This window comes from Pinus tabuliformis, chromosome 5_1, assembly GCF_031772625.1.
Source record: "Pinus tabuliformis cultivar Carrire ecotype Pingquan chromosome 5_1, CPIR1, whole genome shotgun sequence".
In the NCBI taxonomy this organism is placed as follows: Eukaryota; Viridiplantae; Streptophyta; class Pinopsida; order Pinales; family Pinaceae; genus Pinus; species Pinus tabuliformis.
Window position 1 is genome coordinate 437076150 of NC_142305.1, and position 19111 is coordinate 437095260.

Below are 19111 nucleotides of genomic sequence, written 5' to 3' on the forward strand. Positions count from 1 at the left end.
TATCATACAAAGACACTTAAACTCACCCCAGCATGCAGAGGCATAATTTTGTACCTATGGAACCATCATGGACAAAGAATATTAACCTCAATGTACTTATTTTCTGTGTCTTGGTTTATAACGATGCGCATACATGATACAAACCATCTGTGTGAAGTTAAATAATGCTTCTCATTCTGGGGAGCAGTGAAGGAAGTACATTGTTATATGTTGAGAGATGAACTTGGCTCAGATGCAATCCGTATAGTTCTCTGTCGCAAGCATATGGCGACAGAAAAGTAGTGAATCAAGTCCATGACCACATGCGCAGACATGGACTTAGCTAGAATATCAATCTCGATACCAAGTTTGTAAGCAAGTATGCCACTTGCAGTAGTATGGAGAACGCATGCCTACTGTTTGGTAAAATGTATAAACCAGATATGTTCTTATGGAATGTTAATGTCAAAGGCTACATCTCAAGTGGTCTGTACAAGGAAGCCCTCACATTCTATAGCCGAATCATTGTACAGGCAGATAGCCGGATAATTCTATATTTCTGTTTGTATTCAAGACATGTACTAAGCTCCCTGTTCTTCTAGAGGGGAAAAAGATTCATACCCATCTGATCATGGTTAGCGTATTGCCAGTGTGTGCGCACTTAGGGGTTCTACGACGTCGTGAATGGATCCATGCCCACATGATGAAGATTGAACTTGATCAAAACATTATCCCCAATCTTGTGATTATGTATGCCATGTGCAGTAGCATGGAGAATGCACGTAAACTGTTTGACAACATTAGTATTAGAATTTTCTCTTACGGAATGCAACGATTAAATGCCATGTGGCAAGTGGTCTTTATGAGGACCCCCCTTGCCATATTACCAAATGTATGGAATGAGGGAAGAGGCACGCGTATTCAGGGTCTGCAGATTGTTGTGAAGATGCATCTCTTGCGGAACCTGGGCGACAAGCAACAGAGGAATCATCGGAAGCTTCTCCTCAGACTATCCTTTCTCCTGATCATCCTGTAAATCAGCCAATGGAGACACTTCTATTCTCAATTTATCAAGTATTTCTGTAAGCTGGAAAAACGGGACTTACAGCCCGAGAAGCGGTTTCAAGAATTCTTGAAAGGGGTCTACCTGGCCTTCATGAAGGAGGGGTGGTTCCAAGAATTGAAGTGGCTAGGATTTTAAGAACATCGCCATATTTTATGCAGCTTGAAGAATCAAAATTTGTCCTTTGCAGTGCTATCATTGGAAATGAAGGGCAGCATTTATGTTCTCCAGCTAATCTCATGGAGTCAAGAGAGGAAGCAGTAGCAGACGAAGTGCATGAAGAGGATGACTTTCGAATGAAAGAGAATCAGAGTGGGAGTTGGCAATATTTGGCGGCATTGGCAGCAATTCGAAGGGCGAGAACAAGGAGACGGAGTTTAACATTGAGCCAGTCAAAAGTTGGCCCATTCTTGTCATGAACCTGTAGGTGAAAAGTGGAAGTTCATTGTTCCTAGGAAGCGGTGACTAAATTATCAAGCAGCAGTGCAAGACCCGCTTCCTAAATTTTGAAGCAACAGTATAAGACCTTAGCAACCGACATGATGTGAAAGGCTGGACAATTTCCCATCAGCAGCTAGATGCTACATTCAAGATCTAAATGGTGAACAGACTTTGTCACTCTAATTGTTCAATAGAAGAATTATTTTTGCAAAAACAAGCCGAAAGAGGTTGCCGTTGGAGAATATTTGAGTTCTCAAGTAGATTATGGTAGGGGAAGTTTTGGTCATCAAGATTCTTCCAGCACAGTGCTTCGCTATTGAACTCTATTTGAGCATGATACTTGTGTGCTTCCACATTGGAAGTAGATTATAAAATTTAATTTGGCTTAGGCCATTATTTGGTACTGCAACAGGAGGCATGTGGCGTGAATCTGGTAACTTCCATGATTCTTCTTTCCACTGTATACCCTTCTGCAGCAATTCATTAAAATTCCTAAAGCGTTGGATGCATTTAGGGCAGTGGTCAAAGTGAAATACACGGGGAAGTTAGAGGATGGCACCATATTTGAGGAAAAGGGATCTGATGAAGAACCATTTGAGTTTATGGCTGGAGAAGAAGCAGTCGAAGCCCTTGAAGGTCACTTGTAATCTCAACAATGCAGCTTGTAAACTAAAATTGAAAGACTATACACAAGCAGAAAAATTATGTACAAAGATTTTGGGTTGAAGCTATGTTTTTTAAAATTACACAGCAGTTTCGTAGCGCGCTACGAAACTGCTGTAGGTGGTGATTTTAACGCAGAGCAGCTATTGTGATACTGTGAGCGGGAATTTTGAAAGAGAGACACCTGTCCATCAATACAACCTACAGCACATCAGAAACATGGCAGCGTTCCATACCTAGGGTTATTAAAGAGCTGGGAACATGCTGCTACATTTTCGAAGACTGATGGGAGACAAGGACCGTGGAAACAGGGCACTTATCCTAATTGATTAATGAGCCATCTTCGCAGCCAGTATCCAAAGCCAGCTCGTTCAGTGTATTCTCCTCCAACATATCTCGGCCAAAACAGAAAATATACAGGTGTCAAGGATCAGAAAGTCATCATGCTACGAGGAGGACAGATTTGAGTTTTGAATTAATTAGGATCTTTTGTAATTACAGTTCAGCACTTATGTAATTAATGAAATAGTTAAACAGCAGATAGGAGTAGTTAATAGCAGCCTTCGAGCTCGCTCTAGGTGGTTAATAGTGTATTCCTATATATGGCTGAAAGATGAATGTAAAAAGGGTTGGATATTTTGAAGACTGTTTTGGCTTGTGTGTAAACAGAGTTTTAGTAATACAGAGGACTGTTTTTCTTCTTAGGATTCACAATGGATCTTCTTGTTCAAATGTGGGATGGTATAGTTTCTTTGATGTCCTTTTACAGTTTGGTAAATGCATAATCACTCAGAACTCATGGATCATGCTCTGACTTCCTGTATGCCTTTGCAAACTGTGGTTTCATGTAAGTTTTGTTTGAACATTTAGATGTAAAGTGCCCTGACTTCTATGAAAGATAGTGTTGTTGTTTACTGAGATATTAGTGACTCCATAAGCCCAATGGGAAGCAATTCTGTCCAGCCAGTACATTTTTCATGTGTCTTGTAAGAGTTAGCCATCTTGTTCAATATCAATAACCTATGAGAGAGCCCTCTCAGACTAAGGAGGCTAAGCCTTAGTTAAAAGCTTGGTTTGAAACAGTTACACAAAGTCTTGCTGATTGGCAGCCTTCAGTGCCTGATTTTGTGATAACAGATGCCTCCAGATCCCTCCACCTAAATCGTGAGGAATTTTCCCATCTCCACCCTCAAGCTTTACCACATATCCCACCTTTATCGGTCCAGGTATTTCTAGGACTTTTGGAATTTTCCTGAGACCACCTCACTTAATTTCAAAACCATCCAGCTCAACCAAATGAAAGAACCCCCTCACAACATGTCTATCCAGAAATGACAAGGCACGACTGAAAACCACTTCCACACCTGGTAAACCCATGCTAATGACAACAAGAGAACCAAATACACACATGCATATACCATGCATGCCAAAACTAACAAGGAAATCATACATGCAACTCGATACCTGCAAGTAATCTCGTTGTAGCTGCTTGATCCAACTCTTCCTTGCTTGATCTTTGCTTTCCTTTTGCTTTCTTGTCCTTCCTTTTCCTTCCTTTATCCAATGTTATAGTGCTCAAGTAATGCTCTAAGTGTGCAAGAGTGTGTGAGAGAGAGAATAGAGAGAGAGCTCCAAGCTAAAACTGACAAACGGTTGTGAACTGATCCTCATAATACTTTTTATCAATGAGGCCTCTATTTTCTTCAATTTCCATTATTTTCCCTTCATTTTCCTCATCACATGCAACATGTGATCTTTCACCTTTCTTTTCTCCCAATTTCCTTTATTTTCATAAATAAAATGTCAATTAATTTCTCTTTGCCTTTTCAAAGCCTTTTCCATTTTCTTTACCAATTTCCCCTTAGCCATAACAAACCAAATGAACACCCACTAGGATGTTTTGGCCAACATTCAGCTTGGAATACATGTCCCATGTGATGAGCCTCGATATTGCAACAAGAATGCTGCAACTCCCAAGACTACCAACTTTAATTATCAACCTAGGGTTCATACAAACTTAAGAGGTATCAGCACTATATGTGCAACATACAATGTGTCCTTCCTTCACTGTCATGATGTAATGAAGTGCACGTAATGAAATCAAATCTTAAACTAATAACAGAAAATGAAATGCTCGAAATGGAAACCTTAACCTATTGCAAGAAAGAAAATACAAGGAAAGAAACATATTCTAATTGCATCAAGTAAAGATCATGAACTAAATGTCAACCCTTACATTTCAAAGAGTTTAGATCCATTAACAAAGTTCATTGGATGTGGCAATCATCATTGTATTATCCATTTCATAAATATGTACATTAGCCCAAATCGCTGAAATGTTTTGCATGGGTAAAGAGGTAAGTCCTAAGTGGTATTTAGTCTTCCCTAATAATTGATTTAAAACCTAGGGGTCTTGATTCAACCCTAAGGGATCATAACCAAGGTTCTTGAGCAAATATGGGCAAGTATATACACATTGGAAGAGTACTATAGGAAACAACAGATTTACTACAGGAACCAATAATTCACCGAATGACCAAGAAAATCAAATCCAAATTGGACGGAACAAATTTTGTTATTTAATAGAATGTATTAGGTCTCCATTCCAAGTGGAATCACTCAAAAATACCTCTGTTAACCCATGCTAAAAAATAGTAGAAAATTACTAGTCTAAAATCTAGAAATTCGAGAACTAGTGAGCTAGTAAATCTATCAAATGCCTAACCTAATCAAGTGCAAATGTAATGGGGTAATTTTTGTTATTAACTAGAATGTTTTTGTGATCTAATTCAAGTGGACTCAACTCAATTGAAGCTCGTTAGAATGCTCTAAAAATTAGAAGAAATTTACTGCTACTTGCCACAAGGGACTTTTAGAAATCTAGATTTGGGAATAAGCGAGCTAATCCAAGTATCTCAATGATTACTATGACCTTCCAAAGCTGTTAGAATAATGAAATGATGCTTGTGATCCTGCAAAATAGATTAATTCAACCATTTAACCCAATCCTACAACAATAAATCATTAATACTAATGCAGAAATTGAAAAAGGACAAGAACAAGAGATGCATGTGAATAAGAAGTGAAAAGGAGAAAAGTAAATGATACAAAAAGACTTTGAAGCTCTTGGATGGCCAAGCCCAAGGAAACTCTGAGTCCTATGAAGGAGACCAAGAGCTAGAAGCTGAACATGTCACCAATCTTCATTATTTCCATCAATGCAATTACATCCCTGCAGAAAAATAAAGTGGAGTTGCAAAAATTCGAGTTCTCTCCACAAGAAGACCAATAAAAATCAACCACTAGAGACAAATTCTACTTGGTACTTATAATTTGCCCAATATTCTCACAATATTCCACAAAAATAAATAAAATTAGGCACAAATATGCAATTATCCATAAACTTTCCTAATGAACATATTAAAGTTAAAAATACATTATCTAATGCAAAAAGAGATGTTTAATGTGTTGAAGGATGGTCATATGGGCCTTAATTTATGTCTAATTTAGAGGCCCCTCACCATGACCTTGGTCATTTTCTTGCATTTATTAACTTTATTACATGGATTTTTGACCCGGGGTTGTTACAAGGAGAGCCCAGCTGGAATTATTGGAGTATCTTGTCAAGGCATGGGACGTTCAAGCACAACATTTTAGGCTTGGAGCCCATATGCTTAGTATATAGGTGGAAGATATTTATTTTTTGATAGGTTTATCAAGGAGGGGAGCTCCTATTTCGTTTTTTTGCTCAAGAAGGGGTGGTAAGACTGTCAAAGACTACATTGCTACACATTGTAGACCTCATTTCGAGCCAATAAAAGATGGGAAAATCGAGATTAAGGATATGGTTCATTTACCTCTCAGGACAATCCTTTTTATCATGGTTAGACTGGCTGACAGTGCTACTCTGCATTTGGTTAATAGGTCCCAAATGAAATATGCATTAAAATGCATAGAACCAACTTTGTTCAATTAGAGTGAGGGGGTGTCAACAAATATGAAGGAACAACTCACTAAAGCAAAGGATGGGTGGCTAAAAAACTTTGGATACAGTTCCATATTGATATCATTTTCCCTAGAGAGGATTTCACTGCTTCGTCCTCGTCATATTTCTCTCTAGCTTCCAGATCCCAGGGCTCCATAAATGAGGTGATGGGTAGACCTCATGTCTTGACATGTGGGTTATTCTTTCATGATTTTCACTCTTGTTTTCATTTGATGGCTATGTATGCAGTTCATCATGGTCGATGATTACCCATATGCCAGAGTAGATTTTCAAGGAGACCCAAAGCTCATGCTACTTGAAGGCGGGCAATGTGGTGACATAGGTAAAATAAAATCATTTAAATGTTTTATTTTTATTTTTGGGTTTTGCAACTTTTTTGTTTGGTTGTTATTTTTCATGTATCCAAGACTAACTATCGATTATACATGCAGATGTTAGACTTGTTCGACCAGTGGGTTCATCTTATCTTCAACGTTAAGGAGAACCATTACATGCACAAATTGGAGCATAGGTTGTTGCAAGAGCACGAGAGGAGATGTAGGATCTCAATGTAGTTGAGACTCTTACAGAGTTCGAGTGTCACATTAAGGGATTAATCCAAAGCATACCAGAGACCAGGGTCAATCAAATTCCTATGAGACTACAACAATAAACCATTGGAGTGCCTGAGCACATTAGTCAATTGTTTTGCAAAGTAGTCAGCTCAATTTTCTGTTACCATGAACACCATTGTTGTTTTTCCACGACACTGGTGTCTAAGACAAAGTCTTAAATCAATGACGCTATCAAATCAAGTATCACAACAATACTACTTTGCAACAACAGAAGAATATACACAGTAAATCTACAAGTGGAAAATAATGTAGGCAACTTTTTACAAAATTTACAATATGTACAATCAACCCAACTTTGTTATATTATGTCATCTCATAATACAACTATCTAGGGCTCCCATGTTAGGGATAATGGCCCTCAAAATCCACTAGTACAAGACAATACAAAATACACGATAATCTGACGTTTTAGCTGTTGATGTGCACCTCATAGCTGCTTTGTCATACCCTGTAACATGTTATTCCTTCTGCTCCCAATCTACTCACTATCTGCTCCTTATCCCAACAAGGAAAAACACATAGAGACTTCAGGAGGGTTTCTTGCTATCACTGCTGCAAGTCACTTATGCTACAATGAACTTTGGCTCATCAATATGCTCCTCTAAGCTAGCCAATATCTGAGCTACATAACTTCCACACTAGCAATCACTTTTTTCCATCAAAGTGATGCAAATTAGGCTCTAAACATCACCCACCTTTAGCTTCCAAGTTCTCTTTATGATAATTGATCAAGGGATACACTTGGGCTAACTACACACTTCCCTCCAACAGTCCAAAGGTGCCCAATAGAACTGTCAACCAATCACTGTAGAAACTGCCCACTAGTTAGGGAATCTAAACACCAAGTCTTCCCCTCCTCTTTGACTTCCATAGGCTACCCAAACTGTCCACACTTGGACACCATCCACCTAGCACAAATTCAACTTAAAAACAACACCAACATACCTCAAATCTAGAGTTATACTATTGTAGATGAGGTTGACTAGTTAGGGCACAAACATACATCTTTTTATCCCTTCTAATCACCTTAAACTACCCTCAAACAGTTGTAACTTTCTCTCCCTTCTTGATCTGGGTGGTCTACCCTTCTAAACAAGTGACACAACCCTCATTAGACTGCCCTAAATGAGCTCGGCCTCCCTGTAGATGAACAAAACCTGTGCAACCATAAAATAGAGGCTAGAACAACCCTAACGTACCACCATAATTTCCTAGATTTTCTCCTTGAAGCTGCAACCTCCTTGTCCCTGCACTTGGCCTAACAAAAAGTCACAAATTTACCCAAAAATAGGCCATGTTCCTCCTTTTCTTGGCTCTTAGACCCTATGGCTCAACTTCATATGTGTTTTAACTATGAATTATGCACTTGGATGGGGTGAGAAATGTCTCCAAACTCACCTTCTATTTATACACACTATAAGGGCTTCATTAAAACATCCAAATGAGCTTGAAAACATGTCAACAAGCCTTCCTCAACTAGGTCGACTTGTGCAAAACCTAACAATGACATTCAAACATTACTATCTCATGATCTAGAGCTCTAATTTGAGTTATTCTCAATTCATTGGATTCACCTCGACATCCTCTATCACCTCAAATTGTCCCATGCTCAAATTCCTCATGGTTTTGTCCCAACTCCTTTGGGTACAAAACCCCAACCTTGGCTTCCAAGCCCACAATTCCCTATTGGGGTGCTCCGACCTCCAAACTCCAAACCCTAAGGCTTGGAGTACCTCCCAAGCTACCAAAATCGACACTCCCTCTTAGCAAGGGAGGTGCTTCCAATAATAGGAAGTAGCTCATCATCATCATCACTACTGACAACACTCGCCCAACTCTTGGTGCTCACAACTGCAAAAATCCATGTAGCATGAACTATGCCTCTCTCGTAAGTGTCACTGTCATTGGAAGCATCCTGCTGCTTCTTATTTTCCTGAATCATTTTCCAATCCTTCCATGATTCCTTCATGGCATTTGTAAGAGCAACCTTGCTCTCCATTGACCACACATTCTTCTTGGGCTACAAAGTCTCCCTTTGTACCCGAAAACTCCCTCTAAGCCTCTAGAACCTGGATCTTCTTTTATGAAACCTGTACCTACTCCTCTGAAGCCTACACCTACACTTGCTTGCCTAGAAACTGCACCTGGTCTTCCTTCTTCTTCTTCCCATGATCCATAGGCTTGCCCATCAGCCTGTATAGACCATGCTCTCTAAATCCGATCACCACACCTATGGAGCTAGAGCCTCTGATCCTAAGTCTTGCCTTCCCATTATGGAACAAGACCTCAAACCCCTTCTACTCGATTGTTGAGATAGATATCACTCTATATCTGAGTCCTAATTAAAACAACACATCTTGGATTCGCACCACATTTCCTAACTCCATCCTGAATTACACAACTCTTTATCCTCGGATCTTCTTCTCACTCTTGTGACCCAACACCATGTGCAACTTTGAGTCCTACTCAGCTAGAGTCTCAAATATTTCATGTGATCCTGCCATATGCTTCAATGCACCATTGTCCATGTACCAAGCAACCTCATCGAGGGTACCTTGTGTGAAAGGAGAGATCAAGGAAAAGTCCTCCTCCTCTAATCTCCTAGCGAGAGCATCTATCTCAACAGAAGTGGAAATATCGACGACCTTCTTCCCTTTCTTCTTCTCATCATCTCCCCTCTTCTTCTTCATCGGACATCTTGTTAAAAAATGAGCCATCTCGCCACATTGGAAACACTTGATCTTACTCAAGTCCTTCTTTTTCTTTCCCTTAATTCGTGTTGTGAGTGCCACATCATCATCTGAAGCCTTCTTCTTCATATGAAGATCCTCGTCTCGCAACTCTTCCTAAATGAATTCATCCCACAACCTATTCCAGTCTAAAACTTATCTTTAGAAAAGATCCCCTTGATGAAGGGCTTCCATTCCTCGGTGAACCCTTTCAAAGAAATCCACACCATCTCAGAATCTAAAATAGTCACATCGATGACAACAAGCTCATCTTTGACTTGAGACAACCTCGCCAGATAGGAAGTCACTCCTTCACCTTGCAACATCTTGGTGGACTTCAACTTGTCCTCCATTACCAACACTTGGTTCTCATTCTTATTCTGGAACAAATTCTGAACAACCATCCAAATCTCATGAGTGGAGTTCTTCCCAAATAAATGTGGTTTTAGGGAGTCCTACACACCATCTAGAATGATCAATCTTGCCTTCATATGCAATTCCTCATATACTTCCAGCTCCTTAGGGCGAGTTGGCTCCTTGATGGCTTTCTCGGTGAACTCCCAGATCCTGTTGACCTGCAAGACCAACTTGATCCTTTCCTTCCATGGACTATAGTTGGATAGCCCTTGTTATACGAGATTTATGATTGCTGACAAAAGTATCTCCCCTAGGTCGGTGGCTAAACTAGAAAAACAGATACATAAGGAACACAATTCTTTTCCTTAAAGTAAATAGATGATGGAGTGAGGCCTACCTGGAATCCTTTGCACAATTCGCTCCTTCTTTGGCTTGGAAGCTCCAATTCCAGCTCTTAATGCCAAAATTAGAACCTGCACAGCCAGATAACACAAGGCACGAAACTACGAGATCTATGTAGTATCATCTAAGTAATTCATTCAATAGATTAACATGGTATTGGAATATATGAAATAACAACATCACATATAGGAAAACAATGAATTCTTTACATTAATATAAATGGTAGGAGATTACAACCATAAGTAGCAGTTGATATTGTAGAAGATCTCCTCCAAGTTGTTGACTTGTCCTTTCCTTGTCACAATATGAACCTCTAATCTGACATCCTAAATGCATGAGATGATGACCACTCACTACAACAACATAAGGGAAAAATCACTCTCCAAAATCCAACCCCCAACCACATAGAAGGTTGGGAATATTTAGAGAAGTAAGGTAAGTTGGGAGTTCTTATCCAATTAACAATCTAGGGGTTGAGATCCACCTTTGATGGAGGGATATGATCAAAGGTTTTCTTGTTATCTTCCAACAATTTTTTGATGATATTTACTAGGCTTTTGTTGGAAGACTCTGCTAGTCCATTTCCTTGGGGATAGTAGGCAGTGGAGTGACCCAGGGTTATGTGATATTTGTTGCAGAAATCAATCATCCTCTTTGATTTAAAGGTTGCTGCATTGTCTGTGATGATATTGGTAGGGCACCCAAATCTGGACAGAATGTTGGCCTTAAGGAAACCTATTATGACGGTATCAATAGCTTGTCTTGAGGGTATGGCTTCTATCCACTTTGTCAAGTAATCTGTGGTAGTCAAGATCCATCTATGTTGGGCAGAGGAAGGGGATGAATTTCACCAATGAAGTCAAAGCCCCACTGTTGAAATGGTGTTTCGGTAGATATAGGTTTCAAAGGTAATGGAAATAGTTTTCTTTTTCCTTCAAAGATTTGACATTTGTGGCATGAGGTTACAAATTTTTTCACATTAGAGAATAGCGTGGGCCAGTAAAAACCAGCTCTTAAGATTTTTTCAGTTGTGGTCTTCTAGTAGATATGTCCCCCACAGTCACCTGCATGAAATTCTTGCAATATTTTGTCAGATTCTTCCTTTAACAAATAAGAAGGATGCCTTCATGATTTTTCCAAAATAAAGCATTGTCAATTATGCAAAACTTTAAAGATTTCATTTTTAAGAACCTACTTTTAGTTCTGGACAACTCAGGAGGAGCTTGAAGATTTTGTAGAACGTATATAATGTCAGCATACCATGGTGAGTCTATAAAGGCCTGGCTGATCTGTGGAGTCACCATCTCCTCTTCGTTATCCAATTCTGCAATGAAATTTATGTCTAGGGCCTGATAGTTTGATTCAGCCATGAGCTTGGCTAAACCTTGGCCTTTGATCAATTTTGTAGGTTTAATTTCTAAATCATACTCTAATATGGTAGCTATCCACTTCCCTCTCTTTCCATCTGGTCCATCCTGTGTTAGAATGTCTTTGACTACAGCATTGGGAACATAAGCTACTATATGAGAGTACAAGATATAAACTCTGAAATCTTTAATAGCTTTAACTAGAGCAAAAGCTTGCTTTTCCATTATATTATACTTTAAAGGTGCATCTCTCAGGGCTTTACTAAAGAAGGCTATTGGTTGTTCAAAACCTTGATCATTTTTCTGTTGTAGGACTGCAGTAATGGCGTGTTCTGAGGCGAAAGAAAAAATGATAAAATCCCTATCAAACATTGGACTGATGAGGACTGGAGTTTGTGTTAAGGCTAGCTTTATATCTTCAAATGACTTTTTAGCCTCTAGGGTCCATTTAATAGTTGAATCTTTCTTTAACATGTTGTTTAGTAATCTAATTAGTTCAACTAAGTTAGAGATAAATTTTCTCAAAAAGTTTATTTTACCTAAAAATGCTTGTAGTTCTCTGATGTTCCTAGGATGTGGTATCTGCAAAATGGCTTCAATTCTGGTTGGGTCAATCCAGATACCATATTTGGAGATTATGTGGCCTAGTAGTTTTCCCTCTTCCAACCCAAATAAAGATTTTTTAGGATTCAGGGAAATGCTTCCTACACTTGGTGAAAACCTGCCTAAGATGATCCAGGTGTTGCTGATCTGATTTAGATAATACTGTGATATCATCTAGGTATATCACCAGGAAGTTGTGGATTTCTTTTGCAAAGGCTATGTCCATTGCTCTTTGAAAGGTGGCCCCTACATTTTTTAACCCAAAAGGCATTTTCACATACATGAAAGTGCCCCATGGAGTGGTAAATGGAGTTTTTGCCTGATCATCTGGGTGGACTAGGATCTAGTTATAACCAGAAAACCCATCTAGCAGTGAGATTCTAGTTGAACCTACTACCCTCTATAATATGTGATCCATTTTAGGGAGGGGGTAGTTATCCTTCAGTGAAACTTTATTTAACTTCCTAAGGTCAACACATAGTCTAATTTCGCCAATTTTCTTTCTTGTAGGTACCAAATTAGAAACCTAATATGAGAATCTAATTGGTGCAATAATCTTAGCTTCATACATTCTTTTGATCTCCTTTTCGATAGAAGGAAATAGAACGGGGTTAATCCTTCTAAGCCTCTGTCTAAAAGGCTTTTGATTTTCTTTTAATGGGATGGTGTGTTGTGTTATGCTGGTATCATAGGACTTAAGGTCCTCATAATTCTAGGCAAAAACATCTTGGAATTCCTTTAGCAGTTCTATTTATTTTACTTTTTCATTGGGAGGCAAAGATTTTGAAAGTTTTATCATTTTGGGATCTTCTTCAGAGCCGATGTTACATTCTTCAATGTTTGATTTCAAGGGTTCCATTTTAGGCTTTTTAGGAACATTGTTTGAATCAAATAAGTCCTCCAAAGGAGTCAATCCTTTGGGTAAAAAATTATCTTTTAGATTGATGACTTCAGATTCTTCATCGATTACTTCATCAATTTACATTTGTTTTAAGTTTTGAATATTAGATTTTGTAAACTTTGTGGGATAGAAATTATCTGTCTTTTCATCTTTTACTTTGTTAATTTCTATTTCATCAGTACAATCAAAACCTAATGTTATGTCGGTGTCTATGTTGATATTTACAAATTCCTCATGTAAAGTTAGAAAATTGTTAATTTGCTGATCATTATCGAACACTTGCTAGTTCTTTAAGTTGTCAGGAATGGTAGGTATATGCCTAACCTCAGTAGTGTACTAATGGTTGGACTGAAATGGAAACTTGCAAGTACTTGCAAACATCACTAAACTGTGAGCTTGCATATTGTGTTTTCTTGGAATAACAACAAGCTTGGTTTCTAAAAAAGTATTTAGTATTTCTACAACCATTCCTCTATAAAATCCTAATCTAGGATCCCTAGTCATATAAACAACGATAATTTGTTTTATTACCAACTCAAAATCTCCCATAATAGAGACTCTTATGGCTCCTAACCTTTTGACCAATTTTAGACCTAATAGAAGTGCTTCATATTCTGCCATATTGTTTGTACATTTAAAGTTTAATCTATAGGCATGACCCTTTGAATGATCATTTTCTAAGTTGTAAATCCATACTCCTACTCCTACACCTAGTTTGTTTACTGACCCATCAAATTCAAGATGCTATAAGATTTCATGCTCATAATTTTCACTGTTTGGGGGAATGAAATCTTTTTTGACTAAAGTATCTAGGTCATCTTTATTATCCGAAATTTCATGAATTTGGACACTTTGATTTTCTTCTGTTACTGTAATTTCTTTTGGTTTTGCTATAGTGTTGTCTGAAGTATTTTCTTGGTTAGATTCAACATTATAAAGAATGAAAGAATCAATATCAGAATGCATTGAATATATAGGAAAGTTTTGAGGCCTCTCCTGTGTACTCACTACATACTTCATCAGAGTTTCTCTATACAGTTTCTTAGGATGTCCAAAGACTGAAATGGTAGCATACGACATGTCAAGTTGCAGAGATCCTTGGAGTTTAGCACCCCAAGATCTAGACAACAACATACCATACTTAGGTGGTATATCAGCAACAACTATGTCCATTAGAATGGTTTTAGCAGGGTACTGCACTAGGGAAACACACAGGTCTTTTATAAGTCCTAGGCACTTAACTTGGCTTGAATCAAAGGAAAAGAGGTCTTTGTAGGGTCTGGTGATATCCAAGTTTAGCTTCTCCATAACGGATTTAGGCATAAGGTTGTGTGAAGCCCCAGAGTCTAGCATGGAATTATGTAGGATTTTATCGTGGATGTTAAGGCTAATGTAGAAGGGTGGTATCCCTCCTTCCACTGGTTTTCCATTAACATCAGGTCCAAAAATTAACTCAGGTTGATCATCAAATAGGTTAACAGAGTCTTCATTTTCAACAAAGTTTAAATATTTTCTTATTTGAGATCTGTAAGTTTCATGTTTAACCAGTTCTGTTAAAGGAACTGAGATTTTAAGTTTGGCCACCTCTGCTCCCAAATTGAAAGGCAGAGGGGATTTGTCTGTTTGAACATTTGAAATCTTAGCACCTAGGTTCTGAGTGGTCTGTTCTTCTTTTTCATTGTTTGGAGTCTTTTTAATTGGATTTTCTAATGCAATTTCTGGAGATTGTTCCACTATTTCCTTGAGGGGAACTAAAGTGGGAGGTTTCTCATTATAAGGTTGGTCGTTGGTTACATCTTCAATGATAGGACTGGGAGGATTTTGACTTGGTCTAGAAAGGATTTGCAGGGTTTTTGTAACTGGAGGATTCTGATTTGCAGCTTTTACTTTCTTAGGCTGATTAGGTACTTTTTTTTTGTTTTGGTCTAGAACATCAGTGTTCTTTTTGCTCCTCAAATTGTACTGTTTATGCACTTCGAAAATAGCAGAGTCATACCCTTGCTTGTAATCGAAAGATTATCCAGTTTGGGTCTGTAATTTTTGTAGCATGTATAATTCTTGGTCATCCTAAGTCAGAAAAACAGTTTCTTCTTCATCTAACCCCATTAAATTGATTTGGGTGTCTAGCTCAGGGTCGTCTTGATGGGAGATTTCAGTGTAATTCTCTTGGAAAGGTGGTCTAATGTTCTGATCAGGCCCATTTTTACCAGTATTTTGGTTCTGGTTTTTCCTAAAGTTCGGATTCCTTATTGGAGGTGCCTGTTGGCTATCCCAGTGAGGTTTCCTTTCAATGTTTTCTATTCTATCCATCAATTTTTCCATTCCTTTAGCTAAAGCATCCATTTTTTGATCAAAGGGTGAAGTCTCATCTTTCAGGGGTGTTCTTCTCTCATTTCTAACCCTAGCTCTTTTAGATAGCAGATTAGCTTCTATGCTAACTATGACACTTTACATATCTTCTAATGTAGGGGGATTCCTTTCTCTAAGTTGAAAAGCCATATATGTGTCAAATCCGTCTGGAAACTTAATCAGGGCTAAGCTAGGTGGAGGTCTAAGGTCAAGTGGTATTGAATTATATACATTGTTAAACCTAGTGTAGTAGTCCTGAACGGTTTCGTTTGGTCCCCTCTTAAGGTTTTCATATTCAGAAAGAATTTGAAGAGGGTTCTTTTTCTTCTCCCACCTATGTAAAAATTGTTGGTAAAAAAGTTCTTAACTATATATACTATTAGGAGGCAAAGATCTAAACAATGTTTTTACATCTCCAGTTAGAGTTTGGGCAAAAATTCTCATTTGGACATCTCCTATGTCAATTTCATGCAGTTCGAAATAATCTGTCATTTTCTTTGTATACTGCTGTGCAGTGTAAGTTCCAATGCCATCAAATAAGGTAATTTTACTCTAATAATCTGCTGGTAAGACACCCTGAGGAGCAGGCATGATAAGAGGGGCATATTTGAGTGCCATAGCTCTAAGTTGGACAGGATTGAGAATAGGAGTAACAGGGGGATTTGGGACAACAGGGGCAGTTGGGGTAACAAGGGTAATGGGTATTTGAAGGGTAGTGATAGGCTGATGGGGGAGTGAAGGTATGAATGGAGATGAGGGATGATCTTCAGAAATGTGGGGAAATGATGGTGAGCTAAAAGAAGTCGAAGCAGTTTCAGAAAGTTTAGGGATTCTATCAGAAGTCAGGGATGACTGAGGGGAATTCAGAAGGTACTGATCAATTGAGAAGTTTGATCTTTGGACTTCAAGCTAAATTGTGAATTCTGGATCTAGAACTGTGTCCTCAAGTTCACTTTCAGACTTAGTTCTAAATAGGGAATTATCAAAATAATCGTCAAAAGGGAGGTCTTCTAGGAACAACCACTCAACAAGGCATGAATTGGATCTGAATAAAGGTCTTGGGCTTACTGAACTTTCTTATCTTCTGATTATTCTCAGAAAAAGGTTGGGATTGTCAAATACAGGGGGAGGATTTGGATCAGGATTGGCCTTCGTATAGTGAGTTCTCCTTGAGGCCAGATTTCGAGCTTTTTCTACTTATTTTCTTTTATGAAATTTTGAAATAACTTCTAATAAACCCTTTAAGATGCTTAAAAATAAAAATTTGAATTTCTCAAAGGTTTATTAAGACCGGGGGTTTGAGTCCCTAGTATGGTCACCACTATGTTATCACTCAGATTTTTTCCCTAGAAGTTATCAAAGAAGGAATAGTCCGACGTAACCACAAACCTAATCTTTTAGACTCGGGTTCTAGCCAACCTAAGTCGAGAGAGGGCTCTCTCCTTATAATTTAACTTTGTTTTGGGTAGTTTTCAGGCTATTTATTAGTGCTCAAGATGTTTTGTTTTGATTGGGTGGTGGAATTAAGAAAACAGATGGGTAGAGCCAGTATTCAGGCCATTGGACTATGGAGTCAATCAAGAGTGGCTTGATTGGATCTGATCAATCACTAAGGTAAGAGTGCACTGGGAAGGATATCACAACAAAAACAAAATCTGAAGGTTCAAATGGATGAAGTAGTCGTAACCAGGGCAAAGGGCAATGAAGAATCCTTAACCGGGATTAAGATGAAGAAAGGAAGGATGATCAGTAGCAAAGGGCAATGAAGGATACTTTACTATGGACCAAAGGGGGGGTAAACTACGGAAGTAAGGGAGCAATCAAGAATTCCCAGACCAAGATAGTTTAGTAGAAAACATATGTAGAAAGTAAACAGTTAAAACAAAGAACATTTAAGCTAATTCTGAGATATCATTCCTTGTTTACTTTACATATTTTATAAGAGACACATATGAATATTCATAACATGAAGAGAAAACAATATTTAAACACGAAGAGATAATACTTATTTGTTCCAACTGTGCACAAGAATCCAATGAAATGTCTTTAGCTTTATTTCATATCCAGCAAAACCAGTCCAGTCTTGAGTACAATAGCTCCTTGGCTCAATATAAAATGTATACAGAAATGTATTTTAATCCACACTAATTACTTCAAAATATGAAGTATTTATAGAAAACATCTCATAACAATATGAGAATTATTTTAGGAAACCAAAAATATCTTCCACATGAAGATAGAGACAGATGGAGAACTGTCTTCTTGCTGTCCCTTTTATTATGACTGTGCTGGCTGTTGCAATTCGGATTTGGCTCTTTTAGTTGCTTGATGCTTATGTGCTGGATTCACTTTGTGTCTTTTACCTACTAATACTCTTTACCTATTCTGCTTTGACTTTGTCTTACCTATTTCACCTGGCAGCAATGTTTTACCATATAGATTTACTGTAGTAACTTCATAGTAAATCAGTTAGGTTTGTCCACCATTCACTGTCAGGTAATTTCATCCTTATCATTTTCCTGTATATCTCGTCAGCTTTTTTATACTTAGCAAAATTTGGTTTGCTGGTAAACAGGTGCTTTACCTCATGTTCTATGAAAAACAGTTTTTCAAGGCTGTCATATAATACCTTTCCAGTGGGCAAAGATTTTATCCCTGAAGTACTAGCTTGGCTTCTGGCCAGCTTATGTAATCTTTCAATATAGTCATCTTGGGTCATCAGTTTGTTGTGTATTACCATGGGATTGGGGAGTCCTTTTTCTCTTAAAATACCATATTTTGTCATAAACCTATCAATGTCTGCTTGGATACTCTGGCATTTTTTCTCAAGGTTAAGCATAAGGTTTCTCTTAGTGAGGACCTTCTTTATTTCTATGATTGTTGCTGTTCTGTCTTCTATTTCCAGTTCATCAAACTGATACCTATTTCTACTATTCAGGAATGTTATCAATTGGTTGACTTCTTCAGGATTCTCTCCTAACTCTTCTCTGGTCTTGTGGATTGCTTCTGTAGCCACTTTCACTAGTTCAGTTTGTTCAAAAATAACTTGAATAGATGGCCAAACATCATTGATGTAATCAATGATGTTGGTCCAAAGAATCTCTTTCATGTCTCCAAGTGGTTGTTGTAGTGTTAAGTCCTTTTCAAGGACTTTTATTCTCTCTCCCATTCTTTGATTCTTTTGAGCTTCTTCTTTCTGCTGTATTTGTGCAAGTTTATAATCAATTTCTAAATTTGATACTTGTTCTCTAAGTTTCTTGAGCTCAGTAGCCTGGATGCTCATTTGCTCCATGGCCTTTACCAATTCAGCTGTTTTTTCTGTGGAAGTACCTGCGCTTGTAGATGCCTTTGTGCCTGCTGATGTACCTGTAACTGGAAAAGCTGTAGCTGGTGGAAGTGTGGGTGCTAAGGCAACAACCAATGTGGAGGGTACTGCTGTAGAGATTGTAGGAATTACAGTTTGAGGAGTGGTGGCAAACTCACTCTACTTAGACTGTATCAAGTTATCCAGTTCTTTCTCTGTCTCTTTCAATTGCTCATTCAACTTTAGGACTAAGTCCATAAGCTCTCCCTCCTTCTGAGTTTCCAACACTTCAGCTGTCTGAGGATGATGTAGTGGGGGAATTTTGAGTTGCTT